Here is a 12866-nt window from a genome sequence, read left to right on the forward strand (position 1 = left end):
TCATTTCCTGCAAACTTCTCATCTACCTTCAGAATCCAACGTTACTGCTTCATGGAAGATGACTGAGCAGATTTTAGAATGGTAGGTATATAGTTCTGGGAATTCACACAACTAAATAAAGTGCCCCTTTGAAAAGGTGCCCTGCATGAGAGAGCATGATATAAAAGTTAAAAACAAATGCTAGTCTAGTAAATTAAGAAATATAATGTGTACAAGTAGAAAAGATTCTCACATGAGTGGTCTGACGAGATGTTGTGTGGAACCAAAACAAAGTCATCCGTGTCACAAGAAGAGTTCTTGCTACTAGTACTGGCAGAATCTTTGGACACTTGTAGATAGTTGGGAGGACCCAATGGTGGGAAGCATAAGTTTTCTTCCTGAATATGCTGCATATCTGGAAGGGACTAAAATTAACAACATAAAATTAAAAACTGGCCTAGTAATAAAATGCACGTCAGAATAGCCCTTAGACTAAGGAATACTGTCTTCATAAAAGTGGGCATAAAGTTAATTCCATCTTAAAATTTTGGAAAAAAGAAATCTCTTTGGAAAATCTTTCCCTTAGAAAAGCACAGTTTAAAGTGTCTTCATATAAAGACTTCTATCATTTTTTTCCAAAAATGATACTTAAAAATATATCCTACCACTTATCACGTACATGTCTCCCTCTCCTGAAATTCCTGAGGTGTGTTTTCATCATCTAAACATGCCCCGTTTTGGCTCTTGGCCTAGCAAAGCAGGTACTCAAAAACTATTCACTCGATGACTAAAACACTATGTCCAGGGACTTTAGACTAACAACATCCTGCACACATTTTACAAAGTTTTAAACCTCCAGTGAAGAAAACATTATAAACAAGAAAGCAAGAGACCACGTTATGCAAAAAAAGTAAATAGATCGATCAGGATAGCTACGTTCAAGCCTAGAGATTTATGTTTGCTCACAGAAAGCAAGATCTGGAAAACCTTACAGGCTGTGGGTACATTCCTTTTGTTCTTCTTTTGTTACGGGGAGGAGTGGGTTTGCAGGAGCTAGGACAGGAAGGAAGGAAAGCATATACAAGGCATACAAGCAAATACACAGATGTAAGCAGTTGTATGTCCTGTGGCATTTGCCTCGTTCAGGGACTCAAGTGACACCTCTAATTAAATGTCTTGGTTACACAATGGTTTTCTGAAACAATGAACTTCCTAATTTATTATGTTAAGTCCTCTATGACCTTGTTTAACCTTCGTTTCTATTTAAGAAAAGGAAAAATACTACAGAATGCCCTTTGATCTTAAACCCATGTCCTAAACACCCAATTAACTGCTAGGGCTCCTCGAATGTCACTGTGCAATGAAATCTGTATCAGATCTCCTCTCGTGTATGTGTGTGTGTGTGACACACATGACATACAATCCCCTCATCACTTTTTAAAGAGACCTTGTGTGTCTAGGTAATAAAGGGAAGGGACAATGGAAAGACTAACATGACCAACCGTCTACCATGGACTAGACCCCGCTGGGTGCTTTCCATGTCTTACCTAACCCCAGTCCTGTTCTGAAACCCCATGTCATACATGGATACAGACAGACAGCTCAGAAGCTTAGGAAATTTGCCCAAGATCACACAGCTAAAAAGTGCTCAAGCTGAGATGTGATTCCAAGCGTCTAACTCCACAAACTCTTTCCAGTGGTTTAGGCAGGCCCTTTCTCAAGCTCTTCCATGCCTTCGTCAAACCGTCTGCAGCCACAGCATCTGAGTGGAAGGGATCTTCCCCCTGCTGGTCTCTCCACCCCGTGCTGTAAGTCCGGTCCCCTCCACCTCCTCAGAGACCTGGACCAGCTCCCTCTGCCCCTGACGGTCTCCCCCTCTCCCTTTCCTCTGGTTTTCTTCCCCTCTGTGCATAAACTCATTCCATTTTCTCACACCTCAAATCCCTGCAGTCCTTTTAATCACCGTCTTCTCTCACTTCTTTACTTTTTAACGATGTCTCTCGAAATTATCAATCTTCACTGACCCAAGCTCCTCACCTCCTACGTATCGCTCAACCCGCCATAACCCCCTTTCTGCCTTCTCCTGTGCAGTCACGCGGTCTTCACCAGGCTGGCCAGGCTTCCCCCTGCCACGCCGTGTTACCCACGCTCTGCTTCACCCGCGCTGCAGACCACTCGACGCTCAACCCCTCCGTTCAGTGAACCGGCGTCTCCTCCCACTTCCTAGTCTGTTCTGTGGGTGCCGGCTTCTCCTCCATCCCTTAAAGGACAGGGATGGAGTGTGGAGTTCCCCAAGGTGCCACTCTGGACCCTCTACGCCTCACATTTTTAAAAAATTCTGTTCAGTCAGCCACGGCACCGTACGTAATTAGCGTCTGATGCGGTGTGCATCACTGGTTACACGGAACACCCAGTGCTCCTCATGGCCCGCACTCCTCACAGTTTTATCCGCACCGCAGCGACCACTCTCACCCTCCAAGTACCCCCTCACCTCTGCGGCCTAGACCTCTCCAGTGAGCACTGCACTAACTCACTACCTTCCTGGTCCAAAGCGTTGCTCCCCGCGCTCCCTGCCGGAGTGACCTCACCATCATCCATCCGTTCGGTCTCCCGTTCAAGCAGCTCCAAGCTTGGTGAACTCTACCTTTCTCTTACCTGGCCCCCACCTTCCCTGCAGCTCAGGCCCTCGTTCTCGGAAAAAGAAAAAACAAAACAAGAAAGGTGCAACAGTCTGTGGGTTCTCCGTGCTCTAACAGAGCGACCACTCTACTCTCTATTGCTCTCAAGCCCCGGCTTCCACCCTGCGGCGGCGTACAGCACACCTCCACCTAAAAGCACTCTGATGGCTCCCACAGCCAAATCCCGTCAAGAGACAGCAGCCCCTGCCTCTCTAGCTGCACCTGCCCCTCCGCTTGCCATCAGTACTCTGTGTCCCCCAGCCTGGACTGCTCCGAGGAGCCTCGTCCACAGAACTGCCAGCAATGATGGAGACGGTCTGCATCTGAGCGCACGGTGTGCTGGCGACCCACTAGCCACAGACAGCTATTGAACACTCGAAATGTGGCTAGCCTAAGTTACAGAATGTTAAATTTCACTTAATTTTAACAAACTTAAGTGGGCCGAGAGAGGCTCCAGGGTTCCTTCAGGGCGTCATGCATCCGGAACTTCATGAATGAGAATTCTTCCGCCTATAATACCATTCTTTTACTAATCCACCTTGCTAGGTCTTTCTTCAAAAGTCAGCTCAATGCCCTCCCCTGAGCAGCCTTCCTGAGTTCTTGCTCTGATTTCATGCTCCCCATTCATGTTCCCACAGGCAATAATGAGACACACACATAAGCTTCCAACAGTGGTTGCTTTATCTACCTTGTCCCCACACAACTAAATTCAAAGCTCCTTAATGTAAGGGACCTTGTCGTTTCATTCATTAGTATCAACCAGAACCTTACACAGACTAGGTGTTTAATAAATGTTATGAAACCAAGAAACATGATCTAAACAGCATTTAAGCTATAGCCACTATCGTAACTAAAAGACTGACTTGGATTTTTTTTTCCTTTCAAGATTTCTCTGGAATCAAGTAGCAGCTGGGTATTTGTGTGAGAATGTAAAAAGAGAATGCTGTATGTGCATGCCTGTGTGTATCAACCCTCCACATGAGTCTACTCCAGCCGTAGGAAGAAAGGGGAGGCATGCATAAAACCATCTTATTTTTGGCAGTTTACATTAAAAGCAAGGCCTATTAAACCATCCCATTTCTCACTATCTGGAAATTATACAGATTCTGGATTTCCTTTTACTCCTCAGCTTTCCTTTTTCCCTTTTTATTTTCTTTTCAAGCTGCCTTTTTTTTTCTTTTTAAGTCGGCTCCACGCACAGTGTGGAGCCCCACACGGATCTTGAACTCACGACCCTGAGACCAAGCCCTGGGTTGAGATCAAGAGTTAGATGCTTTATGGACTGAGCCACCCAGGTGCCCAACCATTAGCTTTTAATAAAAGCGTTCTAAAAATGGTTTTCCCACCAAAGTTTCTAGCATCTAAATATGCTTCCTCTCTCCCCTTGGCTTGTCCTCCCCTCTCTTAGCACTCCATCTCTTGGCCAGCAGCCTGAGCCGAGCTCTGAGCGCTCTCCCCTTCGATGCTGCTCCACACAACAGAAAACCCCAACTGGCTCTCGCCAGTCAAAGCAATCTCCAAGTCAATGAACCTCCTACCGGACCCCCTCTATCTCATTCCTCGGTCATCCTACAAACAGGCTCCTCTCTTCTTGCTCTCTCCCAGCTCTTCTCATAATTAGATTCTTCCCTGTGGTTCCTTTCTCAAGCATCAACTTCGCTTTTCACGTCTCACACCGCATCAAATATAGACTTCATAATAATAGCTACAATTTGTCAAGCACGCCCAAGGCTGCTGTTCATGAAGCCTACCTTACAGAGGACGGGCCCCGGCTCAGCGCTGGAGCTGAGCTGCTCCAGGTGAAGCATGAGCCAGCGGCCTGGCCAGTGCTGAGGCCAGATGGGCCTGACCCCAGATAAAGCCAACGGTCTCTCCATGCCAGTACACTTCCTCCACGTTTCTCCCCAGTCACTCAAATCCAGTGTTTTCTAATATTCCAGACTGAAGCAGGAAATCCACAACACCTTTTTCCCCTCTTAGCTTTTTAAAAAAATGTAGGGGAATATAATGTCTTATTATCCCATCTGCTTCTTCTAACTTAGTTTAAGTCTGGAGGGTTAGGCAAAAAGGGTTTTTTTTTGTCTGTTTGCAATCGGCTTCTTCAGCATCTGCCTTAGCCATGGGCTGTTAGGTTTTCCTTGAAAACAATAGCTTAACAGCAGTTGCCACTTAGTACTGTGTACCAGACATTATAGTAAAGTGCTTTTGCTCATTTACACTTAAAAGAACCTATGAAATAGGTCAATTACACTCGCTTTCCCTGGGAGAAACAGGCTCAAAGAGATTAAGTCATTTGACCTGGCTAATGCAGCAAGTACGGGGTGCAGAAGCTCCCGAGTCCCATGTTCTTACACCTCTAAGGCGAACCCACTAATTACACAATCACTTCCTCTTATGACTGCCCCACGCTCCACCGCCAGAATTCAAGAAATTCACGTCTGCCAGGCTAATCTGGACAACAGTCACCAGAGCTGACACAGGAGCCCTTGGAACTTCAGCTGATGGGAAAGCCTCTAGGTCACAGCCCAGAGCAAGGAGTGGGGGAAGGGTCGGAAGAGGGCAGAGTGAAACCCTGGGAGCACAGAGCAGAAATTCTCAGGATCTAGAAGCAGCACTTAGGCTGGAGGAAAGAGAACCACAGAGTAAATGGCCAGGGAAGCCCAGAGGAGGGAGGCGGCTGGGGTGGAGCAAGTCCTGAAGGGCTGGGAACCGGTGTTCAGGGAACTGAAGTGTGAGGACTGTGGCTCCGAGGTCACTCACCACCAATGGAAATTCTACGTATGATTAATACCCAGACGGATGCGATGATAGTTGGAGAAAATGAAGTTACTACCTCCCTGGCTCTGATGGGTACTCTGCAGCTGTCATCCTTTCCAACCCACGGGGCATCAAACGTTGCTGAGTAGGATACTCGCTGTTGAGAGGAAAATGGCCCGGGGGGTGACATTTCTTGCTGAAGCTTACACAGCTACAGAGGGCAGAGTGCAAATCTAGGTCCATCTGACTCAACAATAATGTTCTCTGTCCAAAGCTCAGCAGTAGCACTGGAATGGGCACGTCAGAATGTAAGTTCTAGTAAACACTGCACATCAGAAGGGAATCCACAATGTATCCCAGGCTCCCTTAGGGACAGAGGCAATAGCACTCACTCTGAAATTATAGTTAATAAAACCAAAACTTACTGGTGGAGAGGCAAAGCGACAGGATGGAGAGCTGCCACAGGAGCTCCCAGAGACGGAGCCAGCATACACGGGCACTGGAACTGGGCAGGCTGGGGGGAGAAACACAGGTGCAGAGAGATGTGCACTGCAGAGACTTACACAGCTCGTCTAAGAGACGACATCGCTGTGTGACCAGATTCATTTACCTACTTATTACAGCTCCTGTGGGTAAAACTAAACCTGCAGCAATTACTACAAATATTTCAACTGGGACTTGGGAAAAAAAAATGACTGGAATTCAATAAATAAAGCTCAATGAAATCTTGAGAAGCACAATCAAAAATTAATTTGTGACACAAAATACTGATTTTTTCTTTAAGTCTGTCTGCCTTCACTTTTCAAGCAAAAATGCAAAAAAAAAAAAAAAGGTACTCACATTTTTTCACTGGAACTTGTTCAAGAAAAGGATGGCTAAAAAATGCTTCTGTAATGAAAAAGGAGAATGCAACCCTTAAGCTCAGGTTGAGTAGCAGATGGGTTAATCTTGTTGATGTATTGAACAGTGTTGAGATCATAAATAATTATTATTAACTTCTTTATGTAGCCTCCATCTCCTTCCACTGTAGAAGCCTATGATTTTTATAAATCATCTATAAAAATGATCAGATTATAAATAAATCTTAATCCACGAAAAATTTAAAATAATAATTGTGAGTTTTGCAAACACGCATTCCCAACGCGGCAGGCTCCACGAAAGCATGCATGTTCGGGGACCCGCCCTGTCCTCCTGCGGGGGACAGGGGGCTGTGAACAGGATCCCGAAGTGTATACGGAAGCATGGCTGGGGTTAACTGTCCTAGAGGCAATCCAGGCAGCTGATTTATATAATAAATCCCATCCTTCTATCCCAGAAGAGATATTCCTGCAGCTGGTTTCACGTTTTTTTAAAAATCTGTAAGTCTGATTTAATTTCTTTGGCTGTCTACCAAGGATAAAACCTACATAATAAGTCTGCTAATTAAAGGTAAATAAGTCAGGAGGACATGGCCGTTCATTATTTTACTTTAGCTTCCTGTGTGTTTAAAATATTTCATTAATTCTTTAAAAACCCATAAAGCTAATCTCCTGTCCCAGACCTGTATGCTAGTAAATCTCACAGAGCTGGCAAGGAGGGCGGCGTGACACCAGCATGGGATTTAAATGAGGAGGTACAAGATCAGGAAAAGCTTAACTCAGGGTCAGGCTAGCGTATCTTCCACTCTGAAGGGCCCTGGGGTTTCTTACTGAAATAAATCACCAAAAGCCACTCAGTGTAAATATCAGTTGCAAGACTGGCTAAGGAATAGAAATGTGGAGGGTTTTGAAAAAAATATATATTTTCTACCAGAGATAATTTTTGGAACAAAAATTACTATACATATACATAAATTCTGGTTTGACATATAAGATTTTTAATGCTAATTTTTACAATGAACATCATAGGGATGAAAAAGAAAAGAACTGAATGCAAATGCTCTGAAACCACATCCCAAATCCATTGCTATGGCAGGGAAAATATACAAATACTTCATATATAATCTAGTATTTTAAAACTATTATTGATGAGTCTATTGTTTCAGTATTGACCCCTATTTCTCATGGTTACAGAGCAACTCTCAATTTAATTTCTCCCCCTGAAAGATAAAAATATTTACCAAGTCCATTTGCTGAAATTTAGTTCCAACTTTACAAAACTTTAAGAAAATACATGTTCAGACTATTGACCTTGTCCCCTATATGGAAACTTCCAGAGCTATTGTCTACTGAGGACATTTGCTAGGACAACAAACGGAGTGCTTCACATACCAGTTTATTTAATCCTCACAAACTTAACACACAGGATTATCTTCCTTTTACAGACAAGGATAAAGTGCATAAAGGCCATGTATCTTCTCCAACATCAAAGCCAGCAAGCTGAGGGATGAGAATTCAAATCCTGGTCTGTGTTATCCAGGAGCCTATATGGACTTCCCTAACACACATGAAGAGACCAAAACTCTGGACTAAGGTTTTGCAAATCTCTATTAATATTACAACTAATTAATACAGGAGAAATCAAACACTTTTTTTTTTCTTTCTAAAAATGTCAAGATCAAGGTTAATTTAAAAAGCATTTTCACTGAACATGTCTTATGGCTTTTCTGGTCTGACATTTAAGTCAGGCTGTTTTTACATATGACTGCTACGAGTAAGATCGAAAATAACAATCTTTTACACGAGATTGATAAAAACAAGTTAACAAACTGCCCCCAAAGAGGAGCTTAGACCCAGGCAAATTCAGGGGAAAATGTTCTTTCAAAGCCTTCCAAGACTGGACAATCCCTATAGTATTAAGCATTCCTAGACCGTGTAAAGTTAAAATACTTAGAAATTTTTAGCTTTAGGGGCGCCTCAGTGGCTCAGTGGATTAAAGCCTCTGCCTTTGTCTCAGGTCATGATCCCAGGGTCCTGGGTTTAAGCCCCACATCGGGCTCTCTACTCAGTGGGGAGCCTGCTTCCCCCCGTCTCTCTGCCTGCCCCTCTGCCTACTTGTGATCTCTCTCTGTCAAATAAATAAAATCTTTAAAAAAAAAAGAAATGTTTAGCTTTAAATGATTTTATTATAAAAAGAAAAAAGGCTCAATATCCGTGATACGGCTTTCGCCTTCAGAATGTAAAAATCTGAACTCAGGCCTTGCGGAGCACCCAGAGCCCATTCTCCCACAACCCTCACACTGCGGTGAAAACCAAACTGCCACGGAGCGGCCCCTGCCTGTCTCCTGAAACCCCATCTTCGAGGCCAGGGACTTTCCACCAGGATTCTGGAGTGTTTCTCCTCCTTTGCCTCCTCCCAGATCTCCGAAATACATCCCCAGCCTAGACCTCTCCTCTGGACTCCAAATGCCCTTTGGGCATCTGCATCCCTCCGTTAAATGTGTGTCTTCTGTTTAACAGATCCAAGCTGAACCCCTGATTTGCCCCAGAGCCTACTCTGGCCACAGAGCCTCAAGCATGTCTGTAACAAACAACTCCATTCCTTCACGCACCCAGGCCAGACACCCTGTAGGCATCTTTGAGTCTTCTCTCTCTCACACCCCACATCCAATTCATCTGTAAATACTACGGTCTCTACCTCCAAAAACATGCAGAATTCAAGGGACCCCCGACCACTTCCATGGCTGTCATTCCAGCCTGAGTCCCTTCATCTCTCACTGGGGTAACTGCTGTAGTCCCCAGATTGGTCCCCGGGCTCCTATCCTCACCACCCCGCTCCACAGTCTGTTGGCAACAAGCAACCAGAATGATCCTTTCTAAAACATGGGTCAGATCCTATTACTCCTGAGCTCACACTCTCCCCAGCACATTTTGAGCAAAAGCCCACGTCTTTAACTGGTCTTCTAACTGTTCCTCCAGCTGACACGGCACTCCCAGCTCGGGGCATTTGTACTGGCTGTTCATTCCACCTGGCAAGCTCTTCCCACAGACATGCACACCGCCCACTGTCTCACTATCCCGCTGTCCATCAATCAAGTCTTTATTCAAAGGCCACTTCCTCAGAAGGGGCTTCATGGAATTTAAACTTTCAATCCCTCCCCCATGGGCATTTCCCTTCCCTCGTCTTTCCCAGAGCACTTATCACCTTCTTTATGGTGCGCTGATTAAACTTTACGCTTTGTTTGCCTCTCTTCCACGAGAATATGTGCTATGGGATGACAGGGATTTTCTTTATTAACTCGACCCCCTGTATCTAGAACATAACGAGCACTCAATAAATATTTACAAAATAAGGGAAGAAAAAAGATGAAGAGAAAGAAAGAAACTGACTTGAATTTTCTCCTGAAAACTCTATAGTATCTTTTAAAAAATAACTTTTGGGGGGATACACAGAAATCAAATTAGAATGCACACAGAATTTGAAAAGATTACTTACCAAAGTCCATTCTATCTTCTGGTTTCTCTGAAGCAAACCCAAGAGGAGATTAGCCAAGTAAGGTGATGTTTCTCTGGGAATACTGGGGCAAAGGAAGAAAAAGACTCTTAAGTGGTGAGTTTATACAGGTTAAACACACGACTTTCGCCTTCACGATGGTAAGTGAAAATGTCTATGTAGATTCACAAACACACCTTAAACCAAGAAGATCATGGTAAAGCCTCATTCCTTCCAGAAGAAAAAGAAAACAAAACAAAACACTAAGCAACTGCCTTTGAGAAAGGGCATCAATTCGGGAGGTTCCTGCATTGTGTTTATTGATATTATCTGAGTCTGTGCAGGCATAAAGCACTTCAGAAGCACAATCAGCCTGGCACTCATATTTGCCAGAACTCTCTATTAGAAGAAGAGCCACCTCCCATTGTCTGGAAAAAGGCACAGCTCCAATTTGAGTGAGAAATAATACAGCTTCCTAAAATCCACTAAGAAAAAGACAAACCAATAGAAAAATGAGTCATAGGACCACGCAATTCACAGAATAAAACTACAAAAGGACATGAGACAAATGAAAAAGCACCAACTTTACTAGTAAAGAGAACAATGCAAATTAAAGAGCCAATTGGTCCCCTTCTGTTTGTGAGGCACCTGCTGTGATAACATCCCGTGTTGGTGAAACCAACACACACACACCAACACACACCAACACACACACACACACACACACACAGAGACTTCACTCAACACTGTTTGGAGTAACCAAAAAATGAAAACAAGGATCTGATTTAACAAAATATGAAACATTTAGCCATGAAACTCTATGAACCGTTTAAAAGAATGAAGTAGTTCTCTATATCCTGACGCTAACTGGTGTCCATGATACACTGTACAGTAAAAAAAAAAAGTTGCAGAACAATTTGCCAAGTATGATGTAATTTGTACAAAACATGTACATGTACATATCTACAGGAGGTGCAGAGCCAGCCCATGTCATCCTGGAGAGCAGGGAAGACCGAGGGAGGGACTGACTGCCTAGTTCACACACATCTGTTCTGTTTGTGTCTCCCTTTCCCCCAAGAACATGTAAAACTACTGCGTGTGGTTTTTTTTTTTCCTTTTATTATACTTTACATTTTAAAAAAGAAACAAAAAATGGCACAGCACTATCCAGGCACCTGTGATGCACCAGTAATTTTCAGATTTCTGGTTAAAATGAATGTTCTCCCATTACTGTCAACTGAAGAAAGATTCAAGACTGGAAACCGGTAACACGAGTTCAAATAATGCTGCATTCACAGACACTAAAACCCAGCGTAACCAAACACGTACCTAGGCATTAAGCTCCTGTTTTTTTCATAAAACATCCTGAGGTCTTGAGGACTATTGGCCTGTTTAAAAACAAACAAACAAAACCAACAAGGTTTTATTCCCTAGACGATGGGGGCAGAAAGTTCAAATCACGAGATCCATGCTCAAATGCTGGCTATAAAGCACATATTCTGAACCTGAAAGTCCTGGGTTGCAGAAGGGGCCACAGATGGGCACCAGGAACTTAAAAACTTCTGGAACTTTGTGCGAATTCTGCCTATCTGGACGTAGGGTATCTTTGCCGAGGTCTGTCTCCCAGAGGAGCCCAAAACTTAGGAAGAGTTCAGAACCACTACTCTGGAGGTCACCCTGCCAGCCCAACACCTACATTTTTATTGTGTACAATCAGGGTATATTTTCTCTTAGGACTGCCAAGGGCACAAGGAAGGGAAAGAAACCAACAGCTGCCTCTCAGTCCCTCCTCGACAGCAGATGCCGCCCTCCCACACAGTAAGAGCTGCAGGATTAGTGCCCCCCCCCCCCCCCCGCACACCTGCCCCTCCTGCTGCCCCTCTGTCCCCAACGGGGCTGAGAGGGTAAGTGTCTAAACCAGGCGGGGCACTGATTTCACATCTTTTTTACTCTGCTTACTCTGTTCCAGTTTTCAGGTTCAGAAAAACCTCTCTGTAACTGGGCAGTAGGAACTCATCACGATTCGTTCTGGAGGGCCTCTTTCTGACAGGACGTGAGGGGAGTGGAGAAGAGGGAAGAATAACCCCAAATAATGTCCACCAAAACTAGACCATCAGCCTTCTCTCACCCAGCAGCGCCAGGACCAGGAAGCTGGAGGCGGTTTCCGCTCATTTTCCGAGACCAGGCCTTGAGGACTATTGGCCTGTTTGTGGAGTGCAGGGCCTCCCACACCCAGGTAAGCAGGAAGCATGGACCATCACTGTTCACACCACTTCCTACCAGGGTGTCAGTCCTGTCCCTGACTAGTTGTCACCAGCCTGGGGAACATAAAGCGAGCTTTATGCCCAGGCCAACGACAAAGGGAGGGCAGATAAAAAAAAGGAAAAGCAAAAGCTGTTCTGGCTCGCTATAGCAGTTTCTGCCTGTAACAAAATCAAAACAAGTCACAAGGGAACCAAAAGCACCGTTTTCAAAGTATGCCCTGTTTTCTTAAGTCAAAGGCAACTGCAAAATGAGAAGATCCCAAAACTGAGCACAGATATAAAGTCAGGCTACCTGAAAAGGTGGTTTTCTAACTAGGCATTGATATATCACTGTTCCTATGCTCCCACAGGTCTGCCTTAGCATCATAATGTTGAGACATAATAACTTCAGGAGCATGGGGATAAAAACATACCAGGCACATGCATGATGTTATTTATCTTACTAATATTGATAAATTAACTGGTAAAGTTCACGCTCCTAACAAATGCTAAAATGAGATCGCACCAGACACTTCCCTAATCAGGTGATCCTGCTGTGAGCTTAAAGCACATTCGTACACTGGGATTTACTGGTAAACTCAAAAACAACACTGCATGAAAAGAAGCAATGTATAGAAACAAACATTTCTATGTATTACTATGGGACAGCAATGCAGTTAGAGTATTAAGGTTATAATAAAAATACACACCAGCTACAACACAGAGGTGACTTCTGGGGTAGAAGAGTGGGATGTGGAAAGAGGGAAAGATTTAAAGGACTTGGGCTGTTGCTGAAATATTTTACTTCTTTCTTGGGGGAAAGGAAAAGATCAAGGCGCATATGGCAAAATGTTACCTT

General features: G+C 44.2%; 1 long non-coding RNA gene across 1 annotated transcript; it reads right to left on the minus strand.

Moving 5' to 3' along the window:
• Positions 1-234: 234 nt before the first annotated feature.
• Positions 235-12345, minus strand: LOC309851095. Its single transcript, XR_014304628.1, has 6 exons — positions 12321-12345; positions 11094-11152; positions 9768-9849; positions 6255-6302; positions 5840-5928; positions 235-404 (listed from the first exon to the last, which is right to left on the minus strand). It is a non-coding gene; the product is annotated as an uncharacterized lncRNA (long non-coding RNA).
• Positions 12346-12866: the final 521 nt, after the last annotated feature.

This window comes from Mustela nivalis (genome assembly GCF_964662115.1).
Source record: "Mustela nivalis genome assembly, chromosome: 17".
In the NCBI taxonomy this organism is placed as follows: Eukaryota; Metazoa; Chordata; class Mammalia; order Carnivora; family Mustelidae; genus Mustela; species Mustela nivalis.